The sequence below is a fragment of the Phocoena sinus genome, chromosome 18 (genome assembly GCF_008692025.1).
Source record: "Phocoena sinus isolate mPhoSin1 chromosome 18, mPhoSin1.pri, whole genome shotgun sequence".
In the NCBI taxonomy this organism is placed as follows: Eukaryota; Metazoa; Chordata; class Mammalia; order Artiodactyla; family Phocoenidae; genus Phocoena; species Phocoena sinus.
This window is the reverse complement of record NC_045780.1, coordinates 5,509,305-5,523,206: the sequence shown is the minus strand read 5'-3', so window position 1 is coordinate 5,523,206 and position 13,902 is coordinate 5,509,305.

Genomic DNA, 13,902 nt, shown 5'->3' with positions numbered 1-13,902 from the left:
CAGAGCCAGTAATGGGAAATAATAAAAATTACTGAGCCAAGCCATGTCATTTGTGATTAAAGATAATGATGTCAATATAAATAAAGCCAGTGTTCTTGTGTGGTTCAAAAGCCGATGCAGGGGACGCGGGTTCGTGCCCCGGTCTAGGAGGATCCCACATGCCGCGGGGGCGGCTGGGCCCGTGAGCCATGGCCGCTGAGCCTGCGCGTCCAGAGCCTGTGCTCTGCAACGGGAGAGGCCGCAACAGTGAGAGGCCCGCGTACCGGAAAAAAAAAAAAAAAAAAACGGCAGCATTAGAATGTAAATGTGTAATCTTTCCACATAACTATAATAAGTGTTCTAAAAGGAAAGTACTGATTTGATTATATGGTCATCTTTGCTTTTTAAAAATTGTCTAAGAGTCTTACTTTTCACATATTTCATGTCCCCTAAAAACACATTTTGTAGGCAACTGCCTACCCATATTAAGGTTAAAGAACCCTTCATACTTGAGCACCCTTTACTAATAGTAAATCTTCAGTCAATTCTAAGTCATTTTCATGCCAATAAAGATTACGTTCAACACTACAAATAATCCATCAATTATATTTGCTCTGGGATATACTGTGAGAATTATATTTTGTCTGGGTGGCCTCCAGCGACACTACCCCAGCAGCAGATTTGCTAGAAGCTAATTTTAATTTGTATTAAGTACCAATAATGGGGGGGGATATCGTATTTTGTGAGTAGTTAGTGATTGTATTAGTGATAGCAGCCCGAGTTTAAAAAATTCTACCTCAAGACAATCTAGAGTGGGAACTACACATGGATAACTTAGAACTATTTCTGAATCCCAGAAATGAAATTTACTGCCTTTATATATATCTGTAAAGTCGTATGTCATCTTATGCTCCAAGTTCTGCTCTATAATTCGATACAACGTTATTAGCAACTGCCTAGTGCTAATCTTGTTCTGACAGATTTTTGGTGCACTAAAAACAAAAGCCTTGGGGACATCCCTGGTGGTCCAGTGGTTAAGGCTTCGCCTTCCAGTGCGGGGGTTGCGGATTCAATCCCTGGTTGGGGAGCTAAGATCCCGCATGCCTCGCGGCCAAAAGAACAAAACATAAAGCAGAAGCAATATTGTAACAAATTCAGTAAAGGCTTAAAAAAAAAAAAAGCCTTCCCATTTGTGGCAGCTACAAATAACTGGTACGTTGCAAGATTTTTTAGTGTGTCCGTGACACTCTACTAGAAGAGATACCCTTTCATCACTGTCATCATACATATATGCTTGTATGCATCTTATAGATTTTTGGGTCTTTGCGGTAGTAAAAGCAATTTGCTACTTTTCACAAGTTTTGAAGGGACTTAAAGACATTCTTATTGCATTCCCGTGCAATACATTAAAATCAAATACAATTTTAATATTAACTGTACCTTGGAAATAACCCCAATAATCAAGTATACCATTGTTATCATCCCATACAGCTACCACCAGCCTTACAGAAGTTCCTTCAACTTAGCTAAGCCCACTGCCACCATTTCTGTTGGTTAAGCAAGCACCCCTACTCTGGAAAACCACTTTAATATTTCTACGATGCATAATATGTCCATTATTATAATTTTAAAGCTGATAGTTCTATATTAATAATTGATTTTACTATATCAAAGATTAGATGCCTGTTTCAGTGCACCTTTTTAGTTTATACTCTTCGATGAAAAGCTTTAAATTAGGAGATGTGCTGAAAAATATATGTATTAAACCAAGAATCTTAATGAGATATGCCACTAGTAAAATTAAAATGAAGCTCCTGGAAGCAAGAAACTGTCTTTGGCGCATACTGTTAACCCCCTCACATTACCTAGTACATAGCAAGGATCTGGGTACAACAGTTTATTTAGTTTTGATGTTTGCCTAAATGCAAGCAAAAAGAAAACAAGAATGAGACTATTAATATCAAGTATAGAAAAATTAAGGCCAAAGCATTAAGTGTGAAAAAGAGGAATATTATGTAAAGTTAAGAGGAGGTAAACTCCACAAAATAATAATAATCTTAAACTTCTAGGCACCAAATAAATATTGAATACAAAAATCCAAAAGCACCTAACAATACAAGAACTTGGTTAAAATCACATACACACACACAGACAATTATAATAGTAAAGTTTAATAAACCTCTTTCAGAATTTAACACATAGGGCTTCCCTGGTGGTGCAGTGGTTAAGAATCTGCCTCCCAATGCAGGGGACACGGGTTTGAGCCCTGGTCCTGGAAGATCCCATGTGCTGCGGAGCAACTAAGCCTGTGCGCCACAACTGCTGAGCCTGTGCTCTAGAGCCAACGAGCCACAACTACTAAGCCTGTGTGCCACAAGTACTGAGCCCACATGCCACAACTACTGAAGCCCACGTGCCTAGAGCCCGTGCTCTGCAACAAGAGAAGCCACTGTGGTGAGAAGCCCGTGCACCACAACAAAGAATAGCCCCCACTCGCCACAACTAGAGAAAGCCCACGCGCAGCAACAAAGACCCAACACAGCAAAAAAATAAATAAAAATAAATTAATTAAAAAAATAATTTAACAGATAAGTGGACAAAAAAACAAGGATATTAATATATTAATAATATAATCAACTGGCTTGGTTTTTAGCCAAATATAGAACTTTGTACCCTATTACCAAAGTATGTGTTCTTTCATGTACTTTCAATCAAAAAAATTGAAAGTAAAAGGATGGTAAAATGTATATAACACAAACACAGTCAAGAAAAACTTCTAGAGATAAAGAAGGACATTTCATATTGATAAGTTAAAGTCACCAATAAGATTTAACAACTCCAGGGAATTCTCTGGTGGTTGGTCCAGTGGTTAGGACTCCGCGTTTTCACTGCCGAGGTATGGGTTCAATCCCTGCTTGGGGAACGAAGATCCTGTAAGCCATGTGGCGTGGCCAAAAAAAATAAATAAGATTTAACAATTCCAAATTTGTATGCATATAACATATACTCAAAATGTGTAATGAAAATTGTCAAAACTAAAAGGAGAAAATAGACAAATCCACAATCAAAATGAGAAAATTTAAACATGTATGTCAATAACTGATAAACTAAGCAGACAAAATCGGTAAGAAAAATACAAATTTTACGAACAAATTTGACGTGTTAGGCACTGTACTTCCAACTGCGGAATATAAGTGCATACAGAACATTTATAAAACTGACCATATGCTGAGCCATAAAGCAAGTCTCAGTAAATTTCAAAGGACTGAAATCATATATAGACTCTAATCACAGTGGAATTAAACTAGAAATTAATGACAACATCAAAATACAGTTAAACACATAATTAAAGGGGGAAATATAGCCTTAAATGCATATATTAGAAAAGAGGCTGAAAGCAATGATCTAAGCAACCATTTCAAAATTTAGAAAAAACTCTGTCAAATTAAGCCCAAAGAAAGTAGAAAACAAAAATAGAAACATACACATAATAGACTCAATTGTCAAGAATTGATCCTTTGAAAAGACTAATAAAATTAATAAACCCTTTGAAAAGACTGATCAAGAAAAAATGAAGGCACAAATAACCAATATCGGGTATGAAAGAGAGGATCTTATTACAGACATAAACAGTAACATATTGTAAAAAAATTAATAAACAGAAGCCTTGATTAAATAGAGTCAGGAGTCCAGAAGTGGGAGCTTTCATACCCTGCAACAATAGCAGAACCCAACAGGAAGAAGAAAGACTCCTCTGCTTTCCTGGCAAGGACTCAGCCAACGAAAAGCCATGGACTGTTTGACGTCAGCCCTCCCAGCTTCCTTTCCCCTCTGTAAACGTCTTCTTCCCTTGCCGTGTGGGGACTTGCACATGACTTGCCATGATTGCAGACCCTGAACTGCAATTCTCTTCTGATCCTGAATAAACCCATCTTTGCTGGAGAAATATCTGGCAGTCTATTTATTTCAGGTCAACAATACATAGAGACATAACGTGATGACAAATATGTGAAATTTTTGATCAAATGGGAAAATTCCTTTAAAAATTATCAAAACTGGCAAGAGAAAACGAAAAGGTGAATAACCCTTTGTCTTCTAAAGAAATTTAATCCAAACTTTAGCCCAATGAAAACTGCAGGCCCAGATCACTTCACCAGAGAATCCTATCAAATATTTAAAGAAGAATTAACACCAACATACACATTTTTCCAAGGAACTGAAGAATTCTTAAATCTTCTTAGGCCAGCAGTTTTGATACCATGCTAACAAAGCCATTACAAAGAAGAGACATTAAAAGCCAATCTCACTCTCTTACATAAGATGCAAAAATCCCAAATGAATCTAACAATATAGAAAAAGAATAAAAAAAGATGGGCATACTCAGGAATGAAAGGATGGTTTAATGTTGAAAAATCAATGTGATCTACCACATTAACAGAATAAAAGAGAAAATTCATCTTAATTGCAGAAAAAAATTTGACAAAATGTTTTCTAATGCCCATGATATTAAAAAAAAAAAAAATCCATAGCAAACTAGGAATGGCAAGGGGCATATTTAACCTAATAAATGGTATCTATAAAAAAAAAAAAAACCTATAGCAAACAGCATAGTTAATGGTGAAATATTGGAAAATTTCCCTCTGAAATGAGGACATGGGATGCCCATTATCACCATTTACACTAACATTGTACCAGAGGTTCTAACCAGTATAAAAAGAGAGAAAGAAAAAGAATTAAGGATTGGAAAGGAAGAAATAAAACTGAAGATCTGCAGAAATTATGATGGTGTATTTTTGCTGGATAAAAGGTCAACATGCACAATTCAATTGCATTTCTATATACCAGCAAAAATTAGAAAACTGAAATTTTAAAAAATATCATTTATGCAGTCATACCTAGAAACAACTCTAATGAAATGTGTGCGAGACTTCTACACATTTCATTTTTCTGACTGTACTTCCAACTGCAGAATATAAGTGCATACAGAACATTTATAAAACTGACCATATGCTGAGCCATAAAGCAGTCAGAAAAATATAAATTATTATTAGGAATATCTAAATATTCCTAATAATTAGGAATTATTATTCCTAATAATAATAAATATTCCTAATATTATTAGGAATATCTAAGTAAATAGACATAGCAATTTCACAGATTGGAAATATTATAAAGATATCAATTCTCCCCAAATTGATATACAGATTTGGTGCAACCCTGCTCAAACACAAGTAGGATGTGTGTGTGTGTGTGTGTGTTTGTGTGTGTGTGCACACATGTACTACAGATCAGTGAAGAAAGTATTGTCTTTTCAAAAAGTGATGTTTGTTCAATTAAATATACATATGCGTGGAGACAAGGAAAAGAAATTTGAACCTACCTCACACCATTTACAAAAATCAACTGAAGGTAGATTATAGGTTTAAAATTAAAAGTAAAACAATAAGTCTTCTTAAAAATTACTTGGTAGAATATCTTCATTGCCCTGAGGTAGCAAAGGTTTCATGAACAGGACATAAGACATTAACAAAAGGAAAAAGCACACAAAAAAATACATTAAAATTAATGACTTAGGGAATTCCCTGGCGATCCAGTGGTTAGGACTCTGCGCTTTCACTGATGAGGGCCCAGGTTCAATCCCTGGTTGGGGAACTAAGATTCCCGCAAGCCATGTGGCGTGGCAAAAAAAAAAAAAATTAACAACTTAATCTTTAAAGTGAAAAGGGTGGGACTTCTCTGGTGGCGCAGTGGTTAAGGATCCACCTGCCAATGCAGGGGACATGGGTTCGACCCCTGGTCTAGGAAGATCCCACATGCCGTGGAGCATCTAAACCTGTGCACCGCAACTACTGAGCCTGTGCTCTAGAGCCCACGAGGCACAACTACTGAGCCCATGTGCCACAACTACTGAAGCCTGCTCACCTAGAGCCCATGCTCTGCAACAACAGAAGCCACCGCAATAAGACCACTCACTGCAACGAAGAGTAGCCCCCATTCGCCACAACTAGAGAAAGCCCACGGGCAGCAATGAAGACCCAATGCAGCCAAAAATAAATAAATAAATGTATTAAAAAAACAAAAGAACAAAAATGTTTCTCAGTATGCATATGCTAGAAAGAGAAGAGAAGGGAAAAGAAAAGAAAAGAAAAGAAAACTGGACACCGATGTCTTCAGAGCAGCAACTCAAACCATCACCTTGAGATTTCCCGAAGACTAACTCACAGGAGGGACATAACTGTTCCACCCGCAAGGAGAGGATAAAGAGGTGCCTACCTGTGAGCAGTTAACACCTCTGTAGTTGAAGATTTCAGGCTCTGACCAGAGGTAGTTTTACTATGAAACTAATGAAGGGGGCTTGCACAGGGCCCTGCTAAGGCCTCGGGAGGGACCCAGTCATGTGTTCTCATGGTCACAGGTATGTGTACAATTATATGGTTTAATCACAACTGGTTAGAACTATTGTCTCTTTCCACTCAGGCTCCCCCTTGTGTTGGGTCTTGTTGGGGATGTTGATTTGGGGAGATATTTATGTGGTTTGGGTTTAGTGGAATATACTTATGGGATTCATAATCACTTCCATGTATAGTTAAGTTGTCCATAGTCATCCAGGTTATAGGAGTGGCTTCTAAGAGGACTCCTACCTCCCCATGACAACTTACCGTGAACCATGACACAAGGATGCAGGACCAGAGGTCGGACTGCAGTACAAAGCATGCAGTATCTGGGGAGTGGAGGAGAAACAAGACTGAAAATGTGTAAAGCTACAGCCTAGTCTGTAGAAAAGTCTTCCAGCCATCAAACATGTGAAATTGTAAGCTGGGGGCTTTGCTTCTCATCAACACCTAGTCGAAATGGAAGTCCTCTCCTGTCAGGAATGTGTTCAGTAACGCAACAGGTACAAGCACAGGCAAACCATTTTTTTAAAAGTGGGTGTGGCACAAAATAGAATTTGTCAGAATTCCTGTGTTTGTAGGACAAAGCTTAGAACAGTATTACAAACAGCAACATGTCTTGTGTGAAGTTATACGCTTTGTGCTTCTATATCTAACACGTCTTTTCCTGACAAAGTCTGAGGGCTCTAAACAAGATGGCATGCAACACTGGCGCCAAAGCAGTGAAATAGCGCTGAAATCTTACTGCTCGTATGTGAAAGAAATTTCATTGAGATTTTCCCAAATTTGACAACGGTTCTAGAAATTCATATGGCATAGTCAATCACGAGTTGTGATGCAGAAATTTTGAACTATTAATAATAAAAAAAGTTGATAGACCATGTTTTATAAGACTCAATTATCTTTCTCTTCTCTCTATAGAATATGATTTTCTAAAAGTAAAGAGGTAGTCAAAAATTATGTAGCCAGAAAAGGTAGGAAGAAGAAATATATGCATGTGTCAGGCAGTTAATTATCAAGTAATTAAAATAATTTTAAAGTAGAAATAAGATTGTCTTCATATAATAAAAAAAAAAAAGATTGTCTTCATTTTGTGACATCTCTGGTATTTGTCAACTTTTTAAAATCTGCAATTTGTTATGATATCTTTTCCAGTTCTAAATAAATATTTACTTTTGTGCCTAATTCTATGTTTATAAACTTGTACTTTTTAAAAGAATGTTCCCCAAATTATATATGGGGAACAGATTTCCGCCCCCCCCAAACCTGGATCCTCCCTTTGGCTCTGACGGCAAGGGAAAAAAATACCCCAGGACCTTTAGTTTAGGATTCACTTAGGAAGTTCTTGATATACATACCAGAAAAAACAAATGGATAAAATAATGAGCCAATGGAAAGGGAAATGGAAAGGGAAACCTTCTCACTGCTGTACAGTTTCTTGCAGAGTCATGAACACACTTGGACAGCATATGTTCTGGGCTCTCTTTGCTCCCCGCTCTGTACTGTCTTCCTAGGTGATCTCACCCAGCAGTCTCATGGCTTAAATACCATCCATAGACTAGTGACTCCCAAATTTCTCTCTCCCATCCAGACTTCTCTTCTGACCTCCAGACTTGTATGTCAAGATGCTTACCTGACATTATCACTTGAATTTTCATTAACCTTTCAACCATACGATGTCTAAAACTGCACTGTCACTATTTCCCCAAACTTCTTCCTCTGCTAGCTTTTCTCATCTTAGTAAAGGGCATCTCCAACACCAGTTTCTTAAGGCAGAAACCTGAGGGTCATCCTGAGCACCCTTTTCCCTAACTCCCTTCACCCTACCTTCAAAATACATCCCATCTTTCCTCTTCCCCTTCCCTGCCACACTACTTGTTCATATCACCATCACATCTCTCCTAGAAGATTGTGTTAGCCTCCTACTTTATCTTGTGCAATCCATTCTCCAAAGAGCAGCCAGTCAACGTTTAAAAAATATAAACTGTCAAAAAAATTTTTAATAAATAAATAAATAATATAAACTGTCAAAGGGTACAAACTTCTAGTTATAAGATTAGTATGTTCTGGGGATCCAAGAGTCAATGTGATAACTATAGCTTACAATACTACATACTTGCAAATTGCTAAGAAAGTAGATCTCAAATTTTCTCACTACACAAAGAAAAAAGTTGTAATTATATGTGAGGTGATGGATGTGTTAACTAACCTTATTGTGGTGATCATTTTGCAATATATGCATGTATCAAATCATTGTGTTGGGTGCCTTAAACTACCTATAGAAATATACAACAACTTCATTCATATATTTTATTTTACTTTATTTTATTTTATTTTATTTTATTTTGCGGTACGCGGGCCTCTCACTGTTGTGGCCTCTCCCATTGTGGAGCACAGGCTCCGGACGCGCAGGCTCAGCAGCCATGGCTCACGGGCCTAGCCGCTCCTCGGCATGTGGGATCTTCCCGGACCAGGGCACGAACCCATGTCCCCTGCATCGGCAGGTGGACTCTCAACCACTGCGCCACCGGGGAAGCCCCATTCATATATTTTAGAACATCTCTATATTCTATATTCAAAAATTATTTTGTGGATTGGATTATTATATTCCATCAAATATACGGTAAGATACACTGTTATTTGACATAATACTAATGAAAACTGTCTTCTTATCAATTAGAATTTTTATTTTATATTCATAGAAAGAGCTCTTTTAGACTTATTTAGACCTAGGGGTTTATTATATTCACTCTTGGCATACATAAAAAGGTAAATATAAGCAAAATTATTTGGCTAATTTTTCCTAAAATTTCTTCACTTTTATAGCCCAGCTCTTCTGAACCATTTTCTGACTCAGAACTGTCAATGTCTGTGGTTTTTCCACATACCACTTCTTTAAAAACAACAAAACAACAAAAAACCCAAAAAACATTGGGAATTTAGATTTAGATTTTTAAAAGAAAAATATTCTGTCTGCCTATTTAATTTGAACCCCTAACCCATAAATCAACAAACATTTTTCTCAGAAAATAAATTACCTGCTGAAAGCTGAGAAATTTTATCTGTCTGGCTAAACATAATTAAAATGTCAAAGATGAAAAATGCACAAGTATCAGGTAAGTAACTAGCGGAGTGGATGGGATTTTCTATCATTGAGGGGGGAAATGTTTGGAGCTAGCAATGATACTATGACATATATATATGTCCTCAACTTTCATGGCCAGCTCAGCTCTAGATGGTTGGTTTTTAATTTCAGACAGGAAGAAAAAATAGAAAAGAAAGAAAAGAAAATAGAAGAAGAAGAAAGAGGAGTGGAGAAAAGAAGAAAGAAAGAAGGGGGAAAAAGAGGGGGGAGCGGAAAGAGCGAAGACCCACTACATTTTCTAAGCCTTAACCCTTTGCTTTTATTTGGAAACTCAGCCTAAGCTTGTTAAGGTTCTATTAATACTTGTGCAGAACCCTTTCCCTATTTACCAGAAGGACAGAAGTAGCTTTAGCTTTAGGAAAGAAATAGCTTTATCTTTAGGAAAGTAACTTAACTGATAAGATGACCATTCAGTACTTCCTTGCTGTTAAATATCCAGAAATAGCATATGTGTACTATAAGTCTTTTGCAGTCTATCAGGTGTACACTGCACCCCAATCTAAAATGTAAACTTCTGACTTACGTCACTGGAACCACGGAAGATGGAATGTATGGGGGAGGGGGCAGGGGGTGAGATCTGTGTGGTTTAGAAATATGCAAAATCAATGTAGTAATTTTTTGATAGGAAGGTAATATTCCTATCAAAGTGTTTTTAAAAGTTATTGCCATTTTAACTCTTAAAATGACTTCGTAATTCATTAGTCGCTTTGGTTTTCATCCCCCGTGGAGAATTTTAAATCCCCAAATTATCACGAATCAAAAATACAAATAGGGGCTTCCCTGGTGGCGCAGTGGTTGAGAGTCCGCCTGCCGATGCAGGGGACATGGGTTCGTGCCCCGGTCCGGGAAGATCCCACATGCCGCGGAGCGGCTGGGCCCGTGAGCCATGGCCGCTGAGCCTGCACGTCTGGAGCCTGTGCTCCGCAACGGGAGAGGCCACAACAGTGAGAGGCCCGCATACCGCAAAAAAAATAAAAAATAAAAAAAAAAAAAATACAAATAAATGAGTGTCATCAAAGAATTTAAACATTTCAGAGAGACTCTCTGATGACTCAGAGTTCAAATTCCACTGTGCAGAGAATGCTGTCAGTCTTCAGGTTATTAATATAAGTAAAACCACATGAAACTGAAAATGCTCTGGTTGTTAACAAACTGATAACCATTGCTAACAATTCTTTTTTCTGGAAGAAATTTCAGGCAGTGTTTTTGTTTAACTCATGACTAACATTTTTTTTTTTTTTTTGGGCTGCGCAGCATGTGGGATCTTAGTTCCCCGACCAGGGTTCAAACCCGCACCCCCTGCACTGGAAGCGTGGAGTCTTAACCACTGGACCACCAGGGAAATCCCCCTGCAACAATTTACTGAATGCCTACCCTGTACCAGAGCTGTGCTGTGTAGTTCGGTGACCACCAGCCACTTGTGCCTACTGAGCCCTTGAAAGATGGCCAGCGCAATTGAGGAATTAAACTTTTAAATGTCTGTATTTAATTAACTTATTTTTAAGAACTGATGATACTCAATTCAGTTATTAGAAAACTTTGAAGTATGTTTGGAACAATCTGGGTGTGTAAATATACTATTTCAAGTCTACATTTTATGAAATGCAAATACAATTCGAGTATTTATAAATAAAAATTTAGCATCCAAATTGAGATACATTGTAACTATAAAATACACACTGGATTTTGAAAACTTAGTACAAAAAAAACTCACTAAACTATCAAGTTATTTTTATATTGATCACATACTGAAATAATATTTTTGATATTTGGGGTTAAATAAAAATTATTGAAATTAACTTCACCGGTTTCTTCTTCATTTAAAAATGTGGCTACTAGGGACTTCCCGGTGGTTCGGTGGTTAATACTGCACACTCCCAGTGCAGGGGGCCTGGGTTCGATCCCTGGTCAGGGAACTAGATCCCTCACGAGGCATTGAGGATCCCCTGTGCTGCACCTAAGACCCAGCGCAGCGAGATAAATAAATATAAATAATATAATAGAAATATAAATAAATATATATTTTTTAAGTGTGGCTATTAGAAAATTTCAAATTACATATGTGGGTTGCATTCTATCTCTATTGGACAGCTCTGTGCTGGAGACCTCTAAGGTAGAGACAAAATGATTGCCTCTATCCCTTGATCTCAAGAACGCCTACGGCTTCAATTTCAGTTAGCCTGAGCCATTTGTTCTTCCCATCTTCTTTAGCCATCAGTTACATCACATCGCAACCAGTACACAAATACAAGCTCCTGGGCCTAAAGATGGAAATGTGGATGAATCAACATGAATTCATTCATTCTACTAAAAAAGGTCAGCCCAGAGGAAATTGTATATTGATGCTAGAATAAAAATATAATTTTGATATACGATTACTAATAAATTCTCATTGTTCTTTGCTTTCAACACACTCCAACTTTTTCTCCTTTAGGAGAATTTAATGATCTCCTGCTTGACCAAAGTCCCCTACATTTCTCAATTCACTTATTCAGGTTTCAATATAGACTAAGAAACGGCAGTGTATTAGTTCTCTATTGCTACTTAACAGATTACATCCCCCCCACACAAATTTAGCAGCTTCAAAAAAGGAGCAACTGTTATCTCACAGCCTCAGGGTCAGGAATCTGGGCGTGGCTTAGGTGCGCTCCGCCCCCTCGGGCTCAGAGTCTCCCCTCCCAAGACCCAGCTGGGGGCGGGTGGGGGGGGGGAGGAGGAGGGGGAGTGGCCCTCTGAACACATGTGTGAGGCTGCTGTCAGGCCTCCCTTAAGTCCTCACTGGCTCTTGGCCAGAGACACTGGTTCCTTGTGGATGGACCTCTCCGTGGAGGAGCTGAGTGGATTCCCTCAGAGCCTGAATGAGACGAAGAGAGGGCAAGCAAGATGGAAGCCTCCATCATCTCCTAACCTAATCCCCGAACGTCGTCCTATCACTTGCCATTTTCCACGTGCTAGAAGTGAGTCGTTAGGTCCAGCCTACACTCAGGGGAGGGGGGCGGTTATTACACCAGGAGCTGGGGATGATCCTTGGGACCGTCTTAAAGGCTGCCTACCACGGGGAATAAGCTGGTTGTGAGCCGTTTGAACTTTAACCAAAATTGGTTAATGATTCCTTGAATAATTGAGAGTGATTCGGAGCAAAGTGACTCTTTTTCCATTGTTAACCATAAATCTGGAGGTGTAATCAAATGTTTTTGATACCTGTGTGTATAGTATTGCAGTCGTAACTGACTGAAGACATTTGGTTACTGTTTGCTGGAACACTGGGATTTTTTAGGATAATGTTTATGATTATTGAAAAAAGAAACCTGAAGTATATGAAATATGATCCATCCCCTAAAATGTTAATAGCATCATTAAAATTCTCCAAAACTTTATTTTAAAACTCCATAGACAGAAGTGCCCAGGAATGGTTTTGTCCATAGGGGAGTAATCCTCAATCACCCTTTAGACTTTTCTATGTTACTGGCAAGGTTTCAGTATTTCTGCTGCTTTTCCATGGCGTGAAAACTTGTGCTGCTCTGAGAATAACACCCAATTCCCATTTTAAATTAAAGGGCTCATATAAAATTGATCCCCCCCTCCTTTCATTTAACTAACTCATCTCTCACTGCACCCCGACAGGAGTTTTCCATTGTGACCTGACTTATCCGGTGATCTTTCCCTGCAGGGCCATCACATAGCAGTCGTCCTGATTGATAACAGATCCTTTATACTGCTTTCTATCAAACCATATTCTTCCCTCTCCTTCCTTTAAAAGGCTGCTGAAGCTCACCTTCCAGACTAACCCCAGCAGAATTTTTTTTTTTTTAAAGTACAGCTTTCTGTCTTTGGGCTTTTTGGTTTGTTTGTTTGTTTTTTAATTAACTTTTATTGGAGTATAGTTGCTTTACAATGTTGTGTTAGTTGCTGCTGTACAGCAAAGTGAATCAGTTATACGTATACATATATCCACTCCTTTTTAGATTCTTTTCGCATATAGGTCATTACAGAGTATTGAGTAGAGTTCCCTGTGCTATACAGTAGGTTCTTATTAATCTGGTTTATATACAGTAGTGTGTATGTGTCAATCCTAATCTCCCCAGCAGATTTTTAATCACACAAATCTAATCAGACTTGAATTAAGGTGCAGACCAGGGAAGGATTGGGAGTTGCTATTAGATTGGTGTATTGAAATCTAAGATTTCAGAGGTAGAGGACTGTCAAGGTGTAACCTTGAAAATGGACTGGTACATTTTAATCACAGTGGTTGGCAGCAATGGTGTCAATGTTCTTTGAGGATAGATGGTTGGATGGGTGTACATCATCACGATCACAGTTGGATGGAGAGGTGCAAAGAAATGAAGAGAGTTACTAGATGGGGGTGCAACTTGATTCAGGAAATGA